The 20,657-nt window shown below is 38.3% G+C and overlaps 1 protein-coding gene across 4 annotated transcripts in view; it reads right to left on the bottom strand.

Moving 5' to 3' along the window:
* The window catches only part of CAB39L (calcium binding protein 39 like), a 136,802-nt gene that overhangs the window by 105,889 nt on the left and 10,256 nt on the right, over window positions 1-20,657 (bottom strand). For all 4 annotated transcript variants that reach the window (XM_010363840.2, XM_030922453.1, XM_030922451.1 and 1 more), the window contains exons 2-3: window positions 16,212-16,349; window positions 15,388-15,463 (exon numbers count right to left, since the gene is read on the bottom strand). The gene's annotated coding sequence lies outside the window, so the exon portion shown is untranslated. The remainder of the gene's footprint in view (window positions 1-15,387; window positions 15,464-16,211; window positions 16,350-20,657) is intronic.

Genomic DNA, 20,657 nt, shown 5'->3' with positions numbered 1-20,657 from the left:
GAGTCTCACTCTGTTGCCCAGGCTGGGTGCAGTGGTGCGATCTCGGCTCACTGCAACCTCTCCCTCTAGGGTTCAAGTGATACTCTTGCCTCATCTTCCTGAGTAGCTGTCATTACAGGTACACGCCACCATGCCTGGCTAATTTTTGTATTTTTAGTAGAGACACAGTTTCACCATGTTGGCCTGGCTGGTCTCGAACTCCTGACCTCAAGTGATCCACCCACCTTGGCCTCCCAAAGTGCTGGGATTACAGGCATGAACCACCCTTATTCATCAAAATAATTTCAAAGAACTATCTGATAAATATCAAGTCTTTCAAAAGTTCTTCAAAAGCTTATTTTCCTCCTTTCGATCATAAAGTTCTATTCCACTGAAAAATAAGAAATTCCAGCCTGGGCAACATGGCAAAATCCTGTCTCTCAAAAAAATACAAAAATTAGCCATGTGTGGTAGCATATGCCTCTAGTCCCAGCTGCTCAGGGTGCTGATGTGGGAGGATTGCTTGAGTCATGGAGGTCAAGGCTGCAGTGAGTCAAGATCACACCACTACACTGCAGCCTGGGCAACAGAGAGAAACCCTGCCTCAAAAAATAGGAAGAAGAAGAAGAAGAAATGAAATTCAAAATGTAAAATCTCCAGTGCTTGAATCACAGTTTTCAAATTCAGTTTTTGTACTGTCAATTGGCAAAACAACAACAAAAACCCCAAACTTTATTGTTTTAATCTATTTGGTTCATACTTTGCAAGAGATGCTGGATCTAGAAAACTTTAATCAGGGATTTTATGACCTTCCCCTCCCCAAACCCCGCCAAATCTGAATAAAGAGCTCAAACTACTTTTTTTCCTTCTTTTATTCCATATCATATAGAAGAATGCTACAGTTGCAAAAGAGCACGCTATCTCTAAAATCCAGGGCCGAGATCAGCAATCCCAGTACTAAAGTCAAAAGAATCAATAAACAGTAAATAGGATGAATTAAATTCATTCTGTTTCGATTTGTCCAGTTTTTAAACACATTATTCAATCACAGCCATCATAAAATAAGAAATATTAAACATATTAACTTTAGATTAGAGGATGACAACTTTAAGGAAGTTGCAGATATCCATTTAGATATCCATGAAAGACAATTATGTTAATACTCTTTAATGTACAAGATTTTATTATAATTTCTATAGCACTGTCAAGAAAAAAAGGAGGGAGGCCACAACAAACTGACAAGGAGGCTAACAAATTTAAGTGTCTTGCCATATTTATCTATGTAAATAAATTCAGTTCTGAAAAATAATGCATAAATATACTTTAATGAGACAACTCCATTTATCCTCACCTTGTTGACTTTTTCATCTTATGTTTCCCAAATCAACTCCTTGGCTGGTTTATTAGGATTTTGCAATTATAGTTACATACTTTATGAATGTATTAGAGACAGCTAATTGCCTTCCAATATCCGTTCTCTACTTTTTCCCTAACAAAATGCTATTTATTTCATCATTTTGCCAAACAGTACAAAAGCTTAATTTTCCAGGCTCTTGCCTCAGCCTCCGGACTAGCTGGAATGAGAGCTAAAGGTGTCAGTGTGAGTTAGTCCTGGACAATAAAATGCAAGTAGGGGCTTCTGGGTAGACATATTTTTCTTTATTCTTCTAAGTAAAACCAAAAGCCATGTACATTATATTTATCATATAAAATGTGTTAGCTTTATTGAGATAGAATTAATGTATCCTAGAATTCTAGAACACACATTGTTCTAACATTATTAGAAATGCTAAGCATCAGTAGTACTGTTGGAATTACGAGAATTTGAAAGATAGCTGCATATAAGGTCAAGAATCAATAAGTAGAACTACAAAGCAGAAAAAAAAAGTATTACATTTAAAATAACAGTAAACTCTAAGGGACTTAGAAATAAATTGGCCGGGCGCGGTGGCTCAAGCCTGTAATCCCAGCACTTTGGGAGGCCAAGACGGGCGGATCACGAGGTCAGGAGATCGAGACCATCCTGGCTAACATGGTGAAACCCCGTCTCTACTAAAAAATACAAAAAAAAACTAGCCGGGCGAGGTGGCGGGCGCCTGTAGTCCCAGCTACTCGGGAGGCTGAGGCAGGAGAATGGCGTAAACCCAGGAGGCGGAGCTTGCAGTGAGCTGAGATCCGGCCACTGCACTCCAGCCTGGGCGGCAGAGCAAGACTCCGTCTCAAAAAAAAAAAAGAAAAGAAATAAATTTAGCAAGCGAAGAACACATCTGCATGAAGAAAAAAATAATAATAATATCTAAGGGCAAAGAATAAAATCTGAACCAAGTGAGCAAAATATCTGTGCAGGAAATTTAAATTAAAACCAAAAGGATTCTGACAGGTGGAGAGATGGTAAGCTGGCTAGGGACCTCAGGACCCAGGAAAAAACATGGTAATGATATCCTGAATTTTCTTATTTTTGCTTTCTATATCCCACCCTGGATACTGGTGAAGCCAGCAACCCAGGAACACCAAGTGCAAAGAAACTGCTTCCCCTCTCTGCCTGCCCCCGCAAAAAGACTGCTTTCTCTAGCCAAAGAAACATGAAAGGGGCACCAAGACAGAAAACTTTTAGGCAATAAATAACTCCAGACAAACACTACAGAAAAAAGTGAAACTCCACCTCATCCTAACCAGCAAAAACCAAGTGGAAAGCCTGGACTTCCATCCCTGTCCAACTGTAAGAGGAGGCACCCCAACCTCTTTCCCTAAATGGGGAACAAGGGGAAAGTTGGGACATTCATCCCCCCTGAGCATGATCTAATATCCCCCTTCCCCATCTGCGTTAGTGGAGACCACTGTAGGAGCCTGGACTTGCAGCCCACACATCAGTTGCAAGGTGCTCCTCCCCCCACTGCAGGAGTGGTGCCAGAGGGGACTTGTTGAGTGCCAGACTTTCACCACCACTTAGCAGTACCAAGGCCTCCACTCCACATGGTGTCAGTGGAGGTCCATCAGAGAGCAGTAATAAGGCACTCCTCTACCTCCTAACGAGCGGGGTACCAGTGGAGGCCTAGTGGAGAGCCTGAACCTCCTCCTCTACCCAGCAGTAACAAGCAAACCCCCTCCCCCATGCTGTCAACTGAGAACGAAGAGAGAACCTGGACGTCCAAGCCCATCTGGTGGTAATGAGGCAACCCTGTCCACCCCCAACAGTAGTGTTGGAGGGTGCCTGCTAAAACACAGATTTAAGTAAGACCCAGAGTCTTATAATACACAAAAACAACAACAACAACAAAACCATAATACACGAATGTCCAAGTTTCAGTCAAAAATCACTTATTAAATCACAAAGAGATTTACCATTTGTTTGATGTGTGTCGGGGAGGGATAACCTATTATACCAAGAACCAATAAGATCTCCAATTGAATGATTAAAGACAATCAAAAGATGTCAACACTGCGATGAAACAGCTTGACTGTGCAACAATTTTCTTTTCCTCTCAAAATCTTCTGGCCCTTCAGATTAACATTCCACTGATACTGCACTTACATGGTAAATGCCTTTACTAATTTATAAATTATAAACTTTGTGATAAAGGAACGAGTCAAGTATTTCCAAAGAATTTTAGCCCAAGGAAAAGTCGGCATTTAAAAATTTATTTCTGGCCGGGTGCGGTGGCTTACACCTGTAATCTCAGCACTTTGGGAGGCCCAGGCGGGTGGATCACTTGAGGCCAGGAGTTCAAGACCAGCCTGGCCAACATGGCAAAACCTCGTCTCTACTAAAACTACAGTAAGTCAGCTGGGCATAATGGCATTTGCCTGTCTTCCTAGCTACTTGGGAGGCTGAGGCAGAAGAATGGCTTGAACTGGGAGGCGGAGGTTACAGTGAGCTGAGATTGTGCCATTGCACTCCAGCCTGGGAGACAGAGCAAGACTCTGTCTCAAAATAAATAAATAAATAAATTAAATTTTAAAGTGTATTTCTCCCTTAATTTTTTTTTTTTTTTTTTTTTTTTTTTGAGGGATGAGTCTCACTATGTTGCCCAGGCTGGTCTCAAACTGCTAGGTTCAGTGATCCTCCCGCCTTAGCCTCCTGAATAGTTGGGACTGTAAGTGCACCCGGCTTCCCTTACTTTTTTATTTCTTAAACTTACCATTGAATAGAAGCAACTAGAATGAATTCCTTGCACTTCTCAAATTTATTATTCTCTAATATTAGTGTGCAATTCTTACAAGAGTAAGAAAGACCAAAAGCATTTTAAAAGTCAATCTTTAAGTATTAAAAAACACTGGAAAGACTCATCAAAAATAATTGATGAATGAGATGATACTAAGTCAATTTTAAGAACACTAGAAAATGTTAATCTTATATTCTCAGTATACAGACTTTTTCCAAGTTATACGTAAAAACTAGGAAAAAACAAAATCCACAGACCTAATGCAGAAATGTGATATGGCTTCAGTGAGGATAAAAAGAGGAAGAAACAGATGTGCTACTCGTGAAGGACTATACCATAGATCAGTGATGCTCAATCATTAATATCATCAGGATCACCTGGAGGGCAGGTGAAACGGATTACTGGGTCCTGTCTGCAGAATTTCGGATTAAATAAATCTAGGGCAGGTGTGAATTGGCATGTCAAACAAGTCCCCACGGGATGTTGATTCTGCTGGTCCAGTGACCACATTTTGAGAACCACTGCCTTAAAGAGATGATGTCTGTGCAGATCACAAAATATAATAATAAAGGTCAGCTTTTGGAAGCCTAACTCTAGTGAAGCAAGCAGAACTGCTGTACCTAATGCTGAATTAAGATTAAGAATTAGGGTCAGGGGCAGTGGCTCACATCTATAATCTCAACACTTTGGGAGGCCAAGGTGGGAGGATCACTTGAGGCCAGGAGTTACAGAGCAGCCTGAGCAACAGAGCAACACCCCCATCCCTACAAAAAATAAAATAAAATAATTTATTTAAAAAGAGTAAAAATTAGTGGGAGAGAAAGGGAAGTCAACCCTAAGTTGCTGTAAAGGTAAAAGTTCGTAAGAACCAGAAAATAAAAACAAATAAGCAACTCTCTTCCCATACACGACAACTTTATTAATGCATTTATTCAATATTTATTGAACAAGAACTATATGCCAGGTACAACACATGGAGAACACAAACATAAATAAACATTAACTGCTAAAGAGCTCATCATCTATAAGGTGAAACAGAACAAAAAGCAATTATAGACCTAGAAAAGTTAAGGAATTCAACTAAAATAACAAATACAGAAAAACCTTTTCGGCAAATTTGTAAGTTATAACTTCAATGGAATTCTTACTCTTTGGTGACAGGAAAGAAAAAGGGAGAGACTTCACTCTATTAACAATAAGAATCACTAAAAATAGAATAACGAGTCCACACTGACATAAGTAATTGAATAATAAATAAATGGAAGAGAAGGGACAACCTCCTACGCAGAAGAATTCCAAGTAATTAGCAGGTGGAACATAACTCCCCACTCCCTGAGTGTGAGTTATAGATCATGACTTCTTTCCAGAGAGCAGCATGAAAAGAGAGGTGATGGAAACTTGACTGTGGAGAAACCTCACCAATACTACCTCAGCCTAGTGATCAAGGTCAGCATCAACAGTGATAAGTCACATTGACAGTATGTGATGAAAATGGCACTGCACTTCTGAGATCTTCCTCAAAACTCATAACCCCAGTCTAATAAAGAGAAAAACATCAGACAAGTTCAAATTGAGGAACACTTTTAGAAAGCACTTGACCAACACTTCTGAACACTGTGAAGGTCATAAAAAAAAACAAGGAACGTCTGAAAAACTGTCACAGCCATAAGGAGCCTAAGGAGACATGATGACTACATGTAACGTGGCATTCTGGAACAGAAAAGGCTCATTAGGCAAAAACCAAGACAATTCGAACAAAGTATGCACTCTCGTTAATGATAATGTAAAAATGGATCAGTATTAGTTCATTAATTGTAACATGTTAATATGTAACAGTTAATAAACTGGTTGTAGGATATATGGGAAATCTCTGCACCATCTTCGCAATTTTTCTGTAGATCTAGAATCGGTTTAAGAAATAAAATCTATTTTAAAACTTAAGAATTAACTTCTCAGAATACTAATTTAGTTTTTAAAAGTCACAAAATTCCAATGATGGAATATAAAGGAATACATGAGTATATCACTGATTAAACAAAGGAATAAATAAGTATATGGAGATTTGCTCCTGGCAGGAATTTCTAAATAAGTTTAATGTATATTTTATAATGAGAGAATGGGAATATCAAATTATGTGTTTTTAAGTTAATGGTACTGAGTTCATTTCACCAGAATTACACCATTATAAAGCTATGATTGACAAAATCCACAAGAATGCATTAAGCAGAAAACACGGCCAAAAATTTTTCAGTAGTAAAACTAATTTAAAATGTAATAAGCACAAAGCAATTCCAATTAAATAAATACTGAAATAAGATGTCAGTATAGAAAAGAATGAACCTGAATTAATATTTCATAATGCACATGGTAATACATTTCAGGAGGTTAAAAAAGTAAACCTAAGAAAAGCTGAAAAATAACTAAACAGGAGAACATTTTTTTTTTTTTTTTTTTTTTTTTTTTTTTTTTGAGACGGAGTCTTGCTCTGTCGCCCAGGCTGGAGTGCAGTGGCCGGATCTCAGCTCACTGCAAGCTCCGCCCCCCGGGTTTATGCCATTCTCCTGTCTCAGCCTCCCAAGTAGCTGGGACTACAGGCGCCCGCCACCTCGCCCGGCTAGTTTTTTGTATTTTTTAGTAGAGACAGGGTTTCACCGTATTAGCCAGAATGGTCTCCATCTCCTGACCTCGTGATCCGCCCGTCTCGGCCTCCCAAAGTGCTGGGATTACAGGCTTGAGCCACCGCGCCCGGCCAGGAGAACATTTTTTTATATTACCTTAGGAGAAAAATTTGAGTACTGAAAAACAGACAATCAATTTGAAAATTGAAAACTTTTATTTTTATATGAAACATAAAAACTTTTTATGCAATCAATAAAACAAAAATTACAGGAATAAATGTAACAGACTAGGAGAAATCATTACAAAGCTTGCTACCCAAAATATCCATATACAAAAATACAGGCCTATGTAGAAAAATACATATGTCTATATACACATATATAGAGATGAGTATAAAAGTTCAGTTGTGCATTGTCAAGGGAATAATTTCCAAGTAGGAATACAATAAATGAATCAAGACAGAGCAAAACGCATAGCTCTGGTAGCAAAATTATTTGGTAAACTATGCAAAAACAGGCACAAAGCTAAAAATATTTACTATTTGGCTTTTTACAGAAAAGGTTTGCCAACCCCTGGGCTAAAGAGGCAAGTTAATTCATTGACCTACACAATTTTTGGTGAGGTCGAGAGAGTCATTACAGACAATCCTTTTCAAAAAAGGAGGAAAATGGAAAGTACATAGAATCAGGTTACTAAAATACAGAGGGAAATGTTGGAAATCTGGAAATTCGTTAAGACTCAGTCCTATTTCCATCGGGAAATGATTCTCCATGGCTCTGGGATCCGTCTTCCAAGTTCAGCCCTCTGAGTCACTCTTTCTTTTTTATGAAAGGTAGCACTCTTCTTTCTTTTTTATGAAAGGTAGCACTTGCTTTCTGCTGAGTAGTTTTCTCATCATGCTTCCTGCTTGTAGAATTTTGGGGGTTCAAAGGCATCTTTTCATTTTGTACTCTCTGTCCCCTTTAATCCAAGCTAGTAGTGATCCTCAAAATACATTTCTTTTAAAGCTTTGTGGGTCTCCTAGGAATCTCACTGGGGTTCTTTGCACTAAACAAAAGCCACATGCACAAATCTTTTTCAGATAAGCCCTCCTCTACCTTGAGATTCTGCTGAAATGGCTGCAGGATAAGGACCATTCCCTTAAGCTTCTTGGAAGCCCTATTGTTTGATTGAATGGATTGGTGAGTCACACCATTAGTCTTTCTTTAGAGGCCCTTTTATGTGACTGAAAAGTATTTCGAGGCAGAAACTTAGATCTTTCTTAAATATTAACAAAGGATTTTACAGCTATACTCTCAACTTTGTCCTTAGTTTTCCTGACAATGCCTTGGATCTGATCCTTGTTCAAGAAGGAAACTAGAATATTTCACCCTAAAATATGCTTCTTCAAAATATTTTTCTTTTTTTTTGAGACGGAGTCTTGCTCTGTCACCCAGGCTAGAGTGCAGTGGCGCAATCTCAGCGCACTGCAAGCTCCACCTCCCAGGTTCACGCCATTCTTCTGCTTCAGCCTCCCAAGTAGCTGGGACTACAGGCGCCCACCACCACGCCCGGCTAATTTTTTGTATTTTTAGTAGAGACGGGGTTTACCGTGTTAGCCAGGATGGTCTCGATCTCCTAACCTCATGATCTGCCAGCCTTGGCCTCCCAAAGTGCTGGGATTACAGGCGTGAGCCACCGCGCCCGGCCAATTTATTGCTCTTTATTGAAGATTTTCTATAAACTGGGATTTTAAACCACTCTAAGCCACTCGAGTTACTTTTCTCTCATGTGAACTGCACTGCAACATTACTAAATGTGCTTGTTTCTCTCTTGTTCATTTGTTTTTTGCTGCAGGAGTCTGTCCCAACTACGAACTTAGTAAGTTGAGGAAAATTATTATTTCTCCCTTTCACTTAGAAGAAGCCATTTCTTAATTTTAGCATCATTTACTGTTTGGAGAGGTGACGTGGTCAAAACCATCAAGTCTCAGCTCCGTCAGGTTTATCAATCCTTTCTTTAGCATACTTGCTCCTCTCACTCTTTATGCATAAACCAGGTGGCACCTTCAAGTCTAGTTGGAAATCTTCTTAGCTACAGTACTCAGTTCATTATGCGCATTCTAGTTTCTACATTACTACAGATGACAGTGTTGCTTTATAAAGCTTATGCTACTACATTAGAAGGATCCCCTTTCCTCCAGTTTCTAACAAGATTCTCCCCACTTTCCTTTAAGCCCTTCCTGGCAACCTCACCAAAAAACATGAGACTACAGTTTCTCCAAGATACTTTAGGTTTACACTGACAGTGTCTTCAATGTCCATTCACCTTTCATCCACTACCAAGTTCTAAAGCCATGCCCACTTAAAATATTTGTCGCTGGGCACCACGGCTCCTATGGGATTGTTCCCAAAGCAATCCCAGCACTTTGGGAGGCCAAGGCAGGAGGATCACTTAAGCCTAGGAGTTTGAGACCACCCCTGGGCAACACAGTAAGACCGCATCTCTACAAGAAACAAAAGAATTAGCTGGGCGTGGTGGTGCACACTTGTACTCCCAGCTACTTGGGAGACTGATATGGGAAGACTGCTTTAGCCCAGGAGGTCAAGCCTGCAGTGAGCTGTGATACCATCACTGCACTCCAGCCTGGGCAATAGCACAAGACCCTAGCTCACAAAAAAAATTGTTGACATCACTTGTCTTACTTCATTTGAACTGCTATATCAGAATAACATAGATAGGTGGCTTATAAACAATATAAATTTATTTCTCATAGTTCTGGAGGCTGGGAAGCCCAAGATGCAGGTGCCAGCAGATTTAGTGTCCAGTGAGGGCCCACTTCCTCGTTCCCAGATGGCCATCTTTTCGCTGTATCCTCACATAGTGGAAGGCGAAACAAGCTGTCTCAGGACTCTTACAAGGACACTAATCGTATTCATGACAGCTGCACCCTCATGACTTAATCACCTCCTAAAGGCCCCATGTCCAAATACCATCTAATTAGGGATTATGTTTCAACACAGGAATTCTGTGGGGACACAGTCTACTGCATCAATCAATCTCTAGTGCCAGTATCAAATTAGTTGTCTACTGTGTAACAATTATCCAAAACTTGTAAGCTTAAAACACATAGCTTAAGATTTATTATTTCACATAGTTTCTGAGAGTCAGGAATCTAGGAGTAGTTAGCTAAATGGTTCTGACTCAAATGTCAGCCTCAGGCAGGGATGCAATCATCATGAAGTTTGACTGGAGCTGGAAGAGGACTATTGGCTACTGGCTAGAGGCTTTGGTTCTTTGCTGTTTGGGCCTCTCCATAGGGATGCTCACTTGGCTAGCTCCTCCTGGAGCAAGTGATCAGCAAAAGTATGATAAAGATGGAAACTGCAATGTCTTTAAGAATCTGGTCTTTTTTTTTTTTTTTTTTTTTTTTTTTTTTTTTTTTTTTTTGAGAAGGAGTCTCACTCTGTCACCCAGGCTGGAGTGCAGTGGCCAGATCTCAGCTCACTGCAAACTCCGCCTCCCGGGTTTATGCCATTCTCCTGCCTCAGCCTCCCGAGTAGCTGGGACTACAGGCGCCCGCCACCTCGCCCGGCTAGTTTTTGTATTTTTTTAGTAGAGACGGGGTTTCATCGTGTTAGCCAGGATGGTCTCGATCTCCTGACCTCGTGATCCGCCCGCCTCGGCCTCCCAAAGTGCTGGGATTACAGGCTTGAGCCACCGCGCCCGGCCAAGAATCTGGTCTTAAACTTAACATTTTGCTGTTTTTTTATTGGTCACACAGACCAGTCTTGGCACAGTATAGAAGAATGAATCCACAGGGCACAAATACCAGGAGGTGGTGGGGGCCATCTTGGAGGCTGGCTGCTACAGTGGCTTGGCAATTCCAAGAAGAGTCTCATTTACAACATCCAAATAAGGAAGGAAAGAAACAGGGAGGGAAAGGGGGGAACTTCTTCACATAACTTCTCTTTTCTTAGGGGGAAAATATTGTTCAGGGAGCTCTCCAATAAACTTCTATATCTCTTTGGCCTGAAGAGGATAAAACAGTTGCCTACGAAGTACAAAGGAGTCTAGAAAAATGAGTATCTGGCATTTTCTGCCTCAATCATAAAAATAAAGCAGGAAAGTAGGAGGTTGGTATGACTTTTGCATAGACAATCAATGGTCTGCCACAAAAGTTAAGTAAAAAGCATAGCAAAGATAAATGAGTCAATGATTAAAACCACATATTTTGAATATATATTTCTAAATTCCAGAAATTAAATGGTTTACCTCAAAGATATCTGAAAATTTGTTTTTGATACAAATGTAAACAAAAAATGCTAAATTAATATTCCTCACTATAATTATATAGCAGTTTATAATATCCAGACTGTTCATATATATATTCTTTACAATAGTCTTGAAAGAAAAATAAAGCAAATATTATTATGTTAGTCCCACTTTACAGATAAGAAACATGAATCAATGGTATGACCATAGCTTATTGCAGCCTTCAATTCCTGGGCTAGAGTGATGCTCCTGCCTCAACCTTTCTAGTAGCTGGCCCTACAGGCATGCCACCATACTGGCTAATGTTTAAAATTTTTTTTAGAGATGAAGTCTTACTATGTTGACCAAGCTGCTCTTGAATTCCTGACCTAAAGCAGTCCTCCTGCCTCACCCTCTCAAGTAGCTGAAATTACAGGCATGAGCCACTGCACCCAGCAAAAAGTTATCATTTTTGACAACACTAATACTATAGTAATTTGCTTAACCCACTATCACTGACATTAGGTTATTTCCCATTTGTCACTCCCATGGTCAATCCTATCAAAATATTTTCATGCATTATTTTTCCCTCCTTACTTAGTTTATTTCATTAGGAAAAAATACCACAAATTGGTTGACTGGGTCAAAACATACATACATTTTTAGAATTTTGCTATATGCCGATTTCTAAAAGCAATTTAACATAGTTTAGTTAACTAAAGATGCTATCAGCATGAGTATACCATGAGGTTCGCCAAAACCTCACCATCCCCAATACCTTGCTGAATTCTTGCTTATTTAGAATGAAATAAAATGCTCTAATGTTCTCTTATTGTTTTAATTTGCATCTGATTACCTGTGGGATCAAACACTCCTTTTTGTGTTTTTTACTTTCTTCTTATGAGAACTATAAATTTATATCTGTATTTAATTTACTAGAGTCTTGAGATTTCTCTTATAAAATTTAATAAATTCTTTATTTCTCATAAACATGCTGTTATTTGGTTCAAATATTTCTTCTAATGTTACCTTTTTTATTTTGGTTTTACCAACATTTGTTTGTACAAAAAATGTTACATAATAATTCTATTCTATAAAATGTTCTTCAGCGTTTTGGTTTGTTTTTTTCACTCCAAAATGGAAAAGTTACCAGCTCTCCACAAAGTTGATAAACACGCTACCAGCTATAATACTTATTCTCCTTTTAATCAGCCTGGGGTTTATTTTGATCTATGATATTCAATTTAAATTTCATTGCAGAATTCAAAAATTGTACTTAACTAAAGATGCCCTTTTGCATGCTGCTAACTGCTATAGATAGTTGGGCAGATTAAGATAACCCAAATAATATGGAACTACTATAAATAATACAAATGCTGTGAATTTAACTATAAAATCTGCTACAGGAAATCTGTAAGGCATGTGTAAACATTACCTTAAAGAGACAAAACAGCTCCCAGACCCACACAAGGTGGTTATAACCTAATTGAAAGTGCTCTAACATTCTCTATTTTAGAAGATGAATGGGTCGTTCAGAAGGGGCACTGGTCAGTCATTGGCGTATAGGGCAGGGAAAAAAGTTACTGGGTTTTTCTCCTTTTTCAATTAATTCTTCCTACTAACTATACATTTCTCTTTTCAAGAATCATTTTCAAGAGGTTTTTAGCTTCCTGTGTTTGTTATGTGGTACTCCCGCTCTCCTTTATTTAAGAAGTTAATGATTTTAGTTATTTCTTATTTTATCCTAGAGATTAAACTTTTTCTCAAGTACACTCTGGGTGAGTTGTCTGGTCTCAGGGTCTGGATGTTTCTGATCTGGAGGTGAGACTGGTATTGATATGGCTGCCTAAGGCTATCTTGCTGATGTTATCAAATCTTTGAATCCTAATTCTTAATTCCTGTTAATACTGCAAGTGTCATACCTGTTCTCTTCATATTTTCATATAATTGCACTGAAAGGCTTAATGGTCGTATAATCCAAATAGAAACTCAATCTGCAAGCCTTTCACATGAATTATTATCAAGACATGCTCCTCTATTCACTATTTCTATTTTCTGGCTTTATTTCTTTAAAAAGTGTTCTGTTAAGAAATAATTAACAATAAGCTGCACATATTTAAAGTGTACAACTCAAAAAGTTTGGCCATATGTGTATTTACCCGTGAAACCATCATCACATCAACATAGTGAACCTCCTAAGTCTTTCCTGACCCTCTGAATTCCTTTCCTCCCTTCCCTTGCTGTCCCCTCTGCATTTGATATGCTTCCATTGCTATACTTATATTTTTCAGAATTTTTAATACGTGTAATATATTCTTTTTTGTCTGGCTTATTTCACATAGCATAATTGTTCTGGGGTTCATCCACTTTGTTACAAATATTGCTGAGGAGTATTCCCTTGTATAGATATACCACAATTTTGTTATTCAATTAGCTGTTGATAACCACTTTGGCAAACAGTTTCTTAAAAAATAAAAAAAGGCTGAGTGTGGTGGCTCATGCCTGTAATCCCAGCACTTTGGGAGGTCGAGGTGGGCAGATCACTTGAGGTCAGGAGTTCCAGACCAGCCTGGCCACCATGGTGAAACCCCATCGCTACTAAAAATACAAAAATTACCTGGGCTTGATCACAGAAGTAGCACACTTCTGTAATCCCACCTACTTATGAAGCTGAGGCAGGAGAATTGCTTGAACCTGGGAGGTGGAGGTTGCAGTGACCCAAAATTGCATCACTGCACTCCAGCCTGGACAACAGAGTGAGACTCCGTCTTAAAAAAAATAAAAATAAAAAATAAAAAAATCTACCTACCATTCCATTCCTAGGAATTCACTCAAAAGAAAAGAATGCATATGTCCATATAAAAACTTATACATGAAGATTCATAGGATCTTTATCTGTATTAGCTAAACATTAGAAACAATTCATCTCCATCTACACATGCATAGATAAACAAATTGTGGTATATTCATAAAGCGGCATACTACTTGGCAATAAGGAATAAACTATTAATATACATTACAGACAATATGGATAAATCTCAAAATACCTAAGCTGAGTAAAAGCAAAACAAAAAAAATGAGTATTTATTTCTTGCCAATTCTTTTTTTAATGCACCTGGTCACTTTACAGCCTCTTACTCTTTATGTTTTATAATTCCTATTTTATTTATTGAACATATTAAACCATGTACATATGTATGTATTTACACATACATACATACCTACAAGCTCTCGATCTGTTGCCCAGGCTGGAGTGCAGTGGCATGACCATGGCTCACTGCAGCCTCGACCCCCGGGCTCCAGCAATCCTCCCACCTCAGCCTCCTGAATAGCTGGGACTATAGGTGCACACCACCACACCCAGCTAATTCTATTTATTGTAGAGACAGGGTTCCACTATATAGCCCAGGCTGGTCTTGAACTCCTGGGCTCAATCGATCCTCTTGCCTTAGTCTCCCAAAGTGTTATAAGTGTGAGATTGTAAGTGTGAGCTACTGCAACTGGCCATAACATATTTATTTCATGTAATGTGTATTTCTAATAATTGAAATCTCTATAGATCTGTTTCAGTTGTTTGCTGTTTCTGCTGACTCTTGCTCTTAGTGTTTTGATTTTTTCCCCCTTGCTACATTTTGTAATTTTAAAAAATGTGAATGAGCTTACTTGTTAGAATTTTAACTACAATTATTTGACGACTGCATTGATAGTACATTCCTCCATGGAATTCCTCCAAGGATGATTTTTTATTGTTTTTACCAGGTACCTGAGAGTATTACAGACTGAGGTCCAATTTAAATTAAAATCCTCCACTTGTGGAGTTTTAGAAACTATAAAAATGGTGTAAATTAAGGCCCCAAATTCAAGTGAATGTGAGCGGATAACCAAGAATTATTAGGGAAGATTGTAAGTCTACCCAGAACTGAGTATCTTTGCAAGACAGTCTCTGATCAGGCTTCTTACCTTATATGGGACCCAGGGATCTTTTTCTCTAGTCCTCATCCTGCTCCTTACACAAAGCTTCTATGCCAACAGAAATCCATGGATGCCCTCAAAGTATTCAGTGACTTCAGCACCTGCTTATCTCACAGGATATCTTATACTTGTTTTGTTTCTAGCCCCAGAAAGTTCCCCTTATTTTCTTAATGGGCTCATCCATTCATGTAAAAGGATATTTTTTATACTGAATCTAGTACTTCACATGGTTGGTGGAGGGAGGAATTCAGGCTCTCTAGTCTATCATACTGCTACAAATCAGTCTACCATTTCTGCAACTGCTTTATAAAATGTAAATACAATATTATATTTATTCCTGATACATTTTATTTTGGTATGTTGAGTATAGTCTACAGGTCTGTCAAGAGCACTTAAAATCTTGATTATCATAGTAGCTTACCTTAGAAGTTGTATATCATTTGCAAATTTGTTTAAACCTTCTTAGCCTTCACCAAAGTCACTGATCACCACAGCTTCTGTCAAAAAGAAAAGCTTTAAAATTAATTTGTAAAATCTTTATAGCAAATCCAACATATTTTCTTATTGCTCTCAGTTATATATTAAAATTCCAGTTGCAAATTAAATTTCCATTACAAATTACAAATTAAAACTCTCAGTTACAAATTAAATTTCCATCATAACCAAATACTAATACATCAAATTAAAACAGGTAAATTTTCATATCCCAATAACTTCAAGTGGCAGACCTTTCAAATAGTAGTATTGAACTGAATGAAAAATATATTTATCATCAAGGGAAACCAGTAGAAGTATAAAGCGTTGGGTTGGGTAAAGGGGGCTCTAGTACCTCTGAAATCTCCAACAGCCCCCACCTTCAAAAGGAAGAAACATAATTTATTTAAACTAGTATCTTAAAGGTCAGTGTTTACAAAAAGGCTGTGTGAAGGCTCTCCTGACTGAAGGATACTTTCTTCCCCTTAGATATTCAGTAAAATTTTAGCTCTTTCATATTTCTATTGCTTCATAGCACAAAACATAGACGGGCACTGAAGGGTCATAAAGGGAAGCTTTGATAGGTTTCTTGCTTTTAATGACATCATGAAAACCCATACCTGCTAGATTTTTTTCTTTTCTACTTCATCACTTTTAGTTCACACCTTTACCAATTTCAGTCACCAACGGCAATTTCTGTAAAATCTATCTCCATCACAAGAGTGTGTATGTGTGTGCTTGTTTCCCCATCAGAAATAAAAGAAAACTTACACTTCTCTCCTTTAGCGCATTGCTCTTGCATGAAGAATGAATAAACCACTGATTCGGGGTTTGCATCTTTACGTTCTGAGCAGCAACTTAGAACGCTTTGCTCCTGATATTCTTTCTTCTCAGTATTTGATGGATATCCTGCAATAACGTAGGAAAAACAGCACAGGCTTTGGAGTCACATCAATCTGGGTTTAAATCTCAATCTTCTACTTAGTAACTGGCTAATCTGAAGCAAATTTTTAATCTCTCTGAACCTAGTGGGAAAATAAGATGGGTCTCAATGTATAGCTGCAAGAAACAAATGATATAGCATCTATACAGTGTCAGCGAAGTGCCCACCATATAACACAAACTCTATTATGTTAGCTTTCCTGTGTAATTTTATGCTTCATTTTCACTTTACTCAGCCAAAGGAATTTCCAGATTAAATTTTAAGTTATAGCCTTGATAAATTTTATGGTTTTGTCCAACAATTATCAACATTTTAGGCCAGGTGTACTGGCTCACACCTGTAATCCCAGCACTTTGGGAGGCCGAGGCAGGAGGATTGAGCCCAGGAGTTTGGGACCAGCCTGACCAATATAGTGAGACCTTGTCTCTACAAAAATAAAATTTTTTAAAAATTTAAAAAATGAAAACATTTTTCAACACTTAATGCTTTCAAAATAGCAGCGCATCAATAATACTACTACTGAATATATCCCACCAAAAAAGTACATTTCAGAATCTATGTTATGGAGTCACTAGAATTTGTTCCTTTTTTTGTGTGGTTATGTCACCAAAATGTGATATAGTCGTGTAAACTTATTTCAGTTCCTTTTCAGATTTTTCTTTCATTCTACCTTTTTATTTAATCCCACTTTTGAATATGTACACATACATGATGATTTAGGGTTAAAACTACAGAAACAACTTCTATTTAGAGAAATCTCTCTTCTGTTGTTGACACCTTTACCCTGCTCCTTCCTTTTGTGGATAGACTCCATAATTTTCAATGCCTTTGTTTTTTCCACTTCCTAATGTACTCTACAGATCATTCTCTGTTGGTATATACAGACTTTCTCTCTTCTTTTTTATGACCTCTATGGAAAGAGGATGACTTGGAAGGGGCACCATCTACCTGGAGACTAGACTGTTGCACTGTCTGGATACACCTCAGTTTATGCAATCAGTTCTCTATTAAGGAATATTTTGGTTATGTCCGATCTTTTGCAAATGCAAGTAATATGCTGCTGTGACTAACCTCCCTTTGACTATTCTCTCCCATGCAGTTTATGCTTATGTATTCTTACCAGCACTGTATCAAAGTACCTATTTCCCCACAGTCTACAGGGCATATTGTGTAACTTTTGGATTTTGTTGAGAAACGCTTTAGCATAGTTTTAATTTGTATTTTTCTTTGTATGACTGAAGGTGGAATATCTTTTATTTTATTTTATTTTTGAGATGAAGTCTTGCTGTGTTGCCCAGGCTGGAGTGCAGTGGCACGATCTGGGCTCACTGCAGCCTCCGCCTCCCAGGTTCAAGCATTTCTCCTCCCTCAGCCTCCCCAGTAGCTGGGATTATAGGTGCTCACCACTATGCCCAGCTAATTTTTGTATTTTTATAGAGGTGGGGGTTTCACCATGTTGGCCAGGCTGGTCTCGAACTCCTGACCTCAAGTGATCTGCCCGCCTTGGCCTCCCAAAGTGCTAGGGTTACAGGTGTGAGCCACCACGCCCAGTCTGGAACATCTTTTATATGTCTGTCATGTGCATTTCTTTTTCATATCTTTGACCCATTTTCCTACTGGGTTGATGGTCTTATTCGCCTGGAATTTTAGGAAGTTGTTTTCACCAAGGAGGTTAGTTCTTTGTGATGTAAGTCCAAATATTTTTCTCCATTTTGTTGCTTGCCTTTTGACTTCGCTCATGGCATTTTTCACCATTTAAATACTTTTTTATTAATATAGTAGGATTTACCATGGTTTTTTTTTTTAAGAATGAGTCATAGTTATAAAATCCTTGGTTTACACTTTTATAGACTTTAAATTTGCTGTTCCATGGCTGTTTTGCTTTGTATGTTGCTGTTTAGAAGTCTGTTGCTAACCTCTCCTTTCTGTCTGGAAGCCCAGAGGAATTTTTCTTCATCATTTTGAAAGTCCAGTTGTTTTACTAGGACATGACTTGGAACTAAACATTCTGGATCAATTTTCCCAGTACACAATGAGCCTTTTCAACATGTAGATTGGAGTCATCTCTTATTTCCAGAATGTTTTCATGGATTGAAGCTTAACTATTAGCTTTGCTATTGTTTTTTTCTTCTTAGGAACTCTACTTTTACTTATCTTCTATATTAATCACTTTCTATTACTTTTTAACCTTTCTTCATTTAATTTTCATTCTCTTAGTTGTTTGCATACCTTTTCTCAATGCTCCTTATATTCAGTCCAGTCTTTTCTATGTACCTTGGAATTTAGCTACATTTTTTTCTTTATTTTTATTTATTTATTTATTTTTGAGACAGGAGTCTCTCTATATTGCCCAGGCTGGCCTCAAACTCCTGGGCTCAAGCCTCTCAAATAGCTGGAACTACAGGCATGCACCACTGCATCTGGCTTTAACTTCATTTTAAAAGCCAATTTTTCTTCTGATTCATTTTATTTCCTGGGTTCAGTAAATCCACTTTTCATATCTTCCTCTTTTTGTCCATTTGTTTTGCAGTTTTGAATTTGGATTTGAGACTTTTTATCTCTACAAATGCTAGTTTAAGGATATTTTAAATTCTTGTGCTGTAGTTTTGTGCTGTAGTTTTCCTTAGTGCTATAGTTGGATGTTTCAGGAAGACTTTTCATCAGCTAAAATTTTTTAAAAACTTTTTTCTTATTTTTTGTAGAGACTAGGTCTCACTATACTGCCCAGGCTGTACTCGAACTCCTGGGCTCAAGTGATCCACCCACCTTGGCCTCTCAAAGGGTTGGGATTACAGCCGTGAGCCACTGTGCCCGGCCCAGTTGAAATGTTTTGACTATCGTTTTGTTTTCTAGCTAAAGTAACTTTATATAGATGTTGCCTGCCATCTTCTGTTCACCTTGAAGTATTTTATTTTTCCTAAACCAGAGATAGTTGTGTACAGGCAAAGCAAGGAATTTAGATGATTTAACTGGATTTCTTAGTCAATAGTACCTAATAAAGTGTTTTTTTGTTTGTTTTTAATTAATGACTCCTTTTTGGGTGGGAGAAATGATTATCTATTTTCTATTATGTTTCACCAAGATTCTTAATTTCTACTACCTCTTCTCTTTATCATCAAGGCTCCAGGTAGATGGTGATCCTTCCAAGTCACCCTCTTTCCTTTCCCCAGAAGCAGTACTTTCCCGAGACTGCCTCTTTGGTCTCATTTTCTTTCAAGTCTCTTATTTCGTCTAATGGATCTCACACCTCTTCTCACTTCTCTATTCAGGGTGGGGCTTTCTCTTTCTCAGAATTAGCTGTATTCTGCTACCCACTAGGTCCCGCAACCTCTCCTCTTTTTTAGTTTCCACCTCACTCGCCACTTCTCCATGGATTCTGCTAGACTGCAGTGTTGATTTCCCTGCATGCCCACAGACATTTTGCTAGCTATTAATGTATGCTTACATATCAATAAATTTGTATGGCTCTTCTCTTGTTAATCTACTGTTAGTTCAGTTCAGCCAACTCAGTTATCAAACCTTCAAAAGGGAACTTTAAGCTTCCCTGCAAATTGCTGGTTATTATTTAATATTATTATTACTTTGACACAGGGTGTCACTCTGTTGCCCAGGCTGGAGTGCAGTGGTGCAATCACAGCTCACTGTAGCCCTGACCTCCTGGGCTCAAGAGATCCTCCGACCTCTCAGCCTGCTAAGTACCTGGGACTACAGGTGTGTGCCACTATGCCCAGCGACTTTTTTTTATTTTTTATTTTTTTTAAGAGATGAGGTTTCACCATTTTGCCCAAGCTGGTCTCAAACTTCTGGGCTCAAGCAATCTTCCTGCCTTAGCCCCGCAAAGTGCTGAGATTACAGGTATTAGCCACCATGCCCAGCTGGTATTATTTTTATTAATGTTCTACCTTGCACTTAAAAGTATGTTTAAGCTTCTACCTGTCAGTTTCAAGGGCTATCTTTTTGCTCCCAGCTAATTCCTAAGAGGCAAACAACCTTATTCTACTTCTCATTCACCCTCCTCTTTTCCTCCCATTTTTTTTGTGGGTTATTTCTACAATGTCAGACCATGTAATATTTACATACTATTTTATCATCATTATCCCCATCTTTTAATCTTGATGCTACACACAAAATATATTCAATTTGCTCACCACCAGATCTTATGTTGAAGATTTTCCAATCATTTCCTGGTTGTCTGAAATCTGTTCTCTAGTATACCCTTCAGAAGGATTCATGGGAACAATTATAGCCATTTTCCTTGAACTATTTCATATTCA

This window comes from Rhinopithecus roxellana, chromosome 18 (genome assembly GCF_007565055.1).
Source record: "Rhinopithecus roxellana isolate Shanxi Qingling chromosome 18, ASM756505v1, whole genome shotgun sequence".
Classification (NCBI taxonomy): Eukaryota; Metazoa; Chordata; class Mammalia; order Primates; family Cercopithecidae; genus Rhinopithecus; species Rhinopithecus roxellana.
This window is presented reverse-complemented; position numbering and strand designations above follow the sequence as displayed.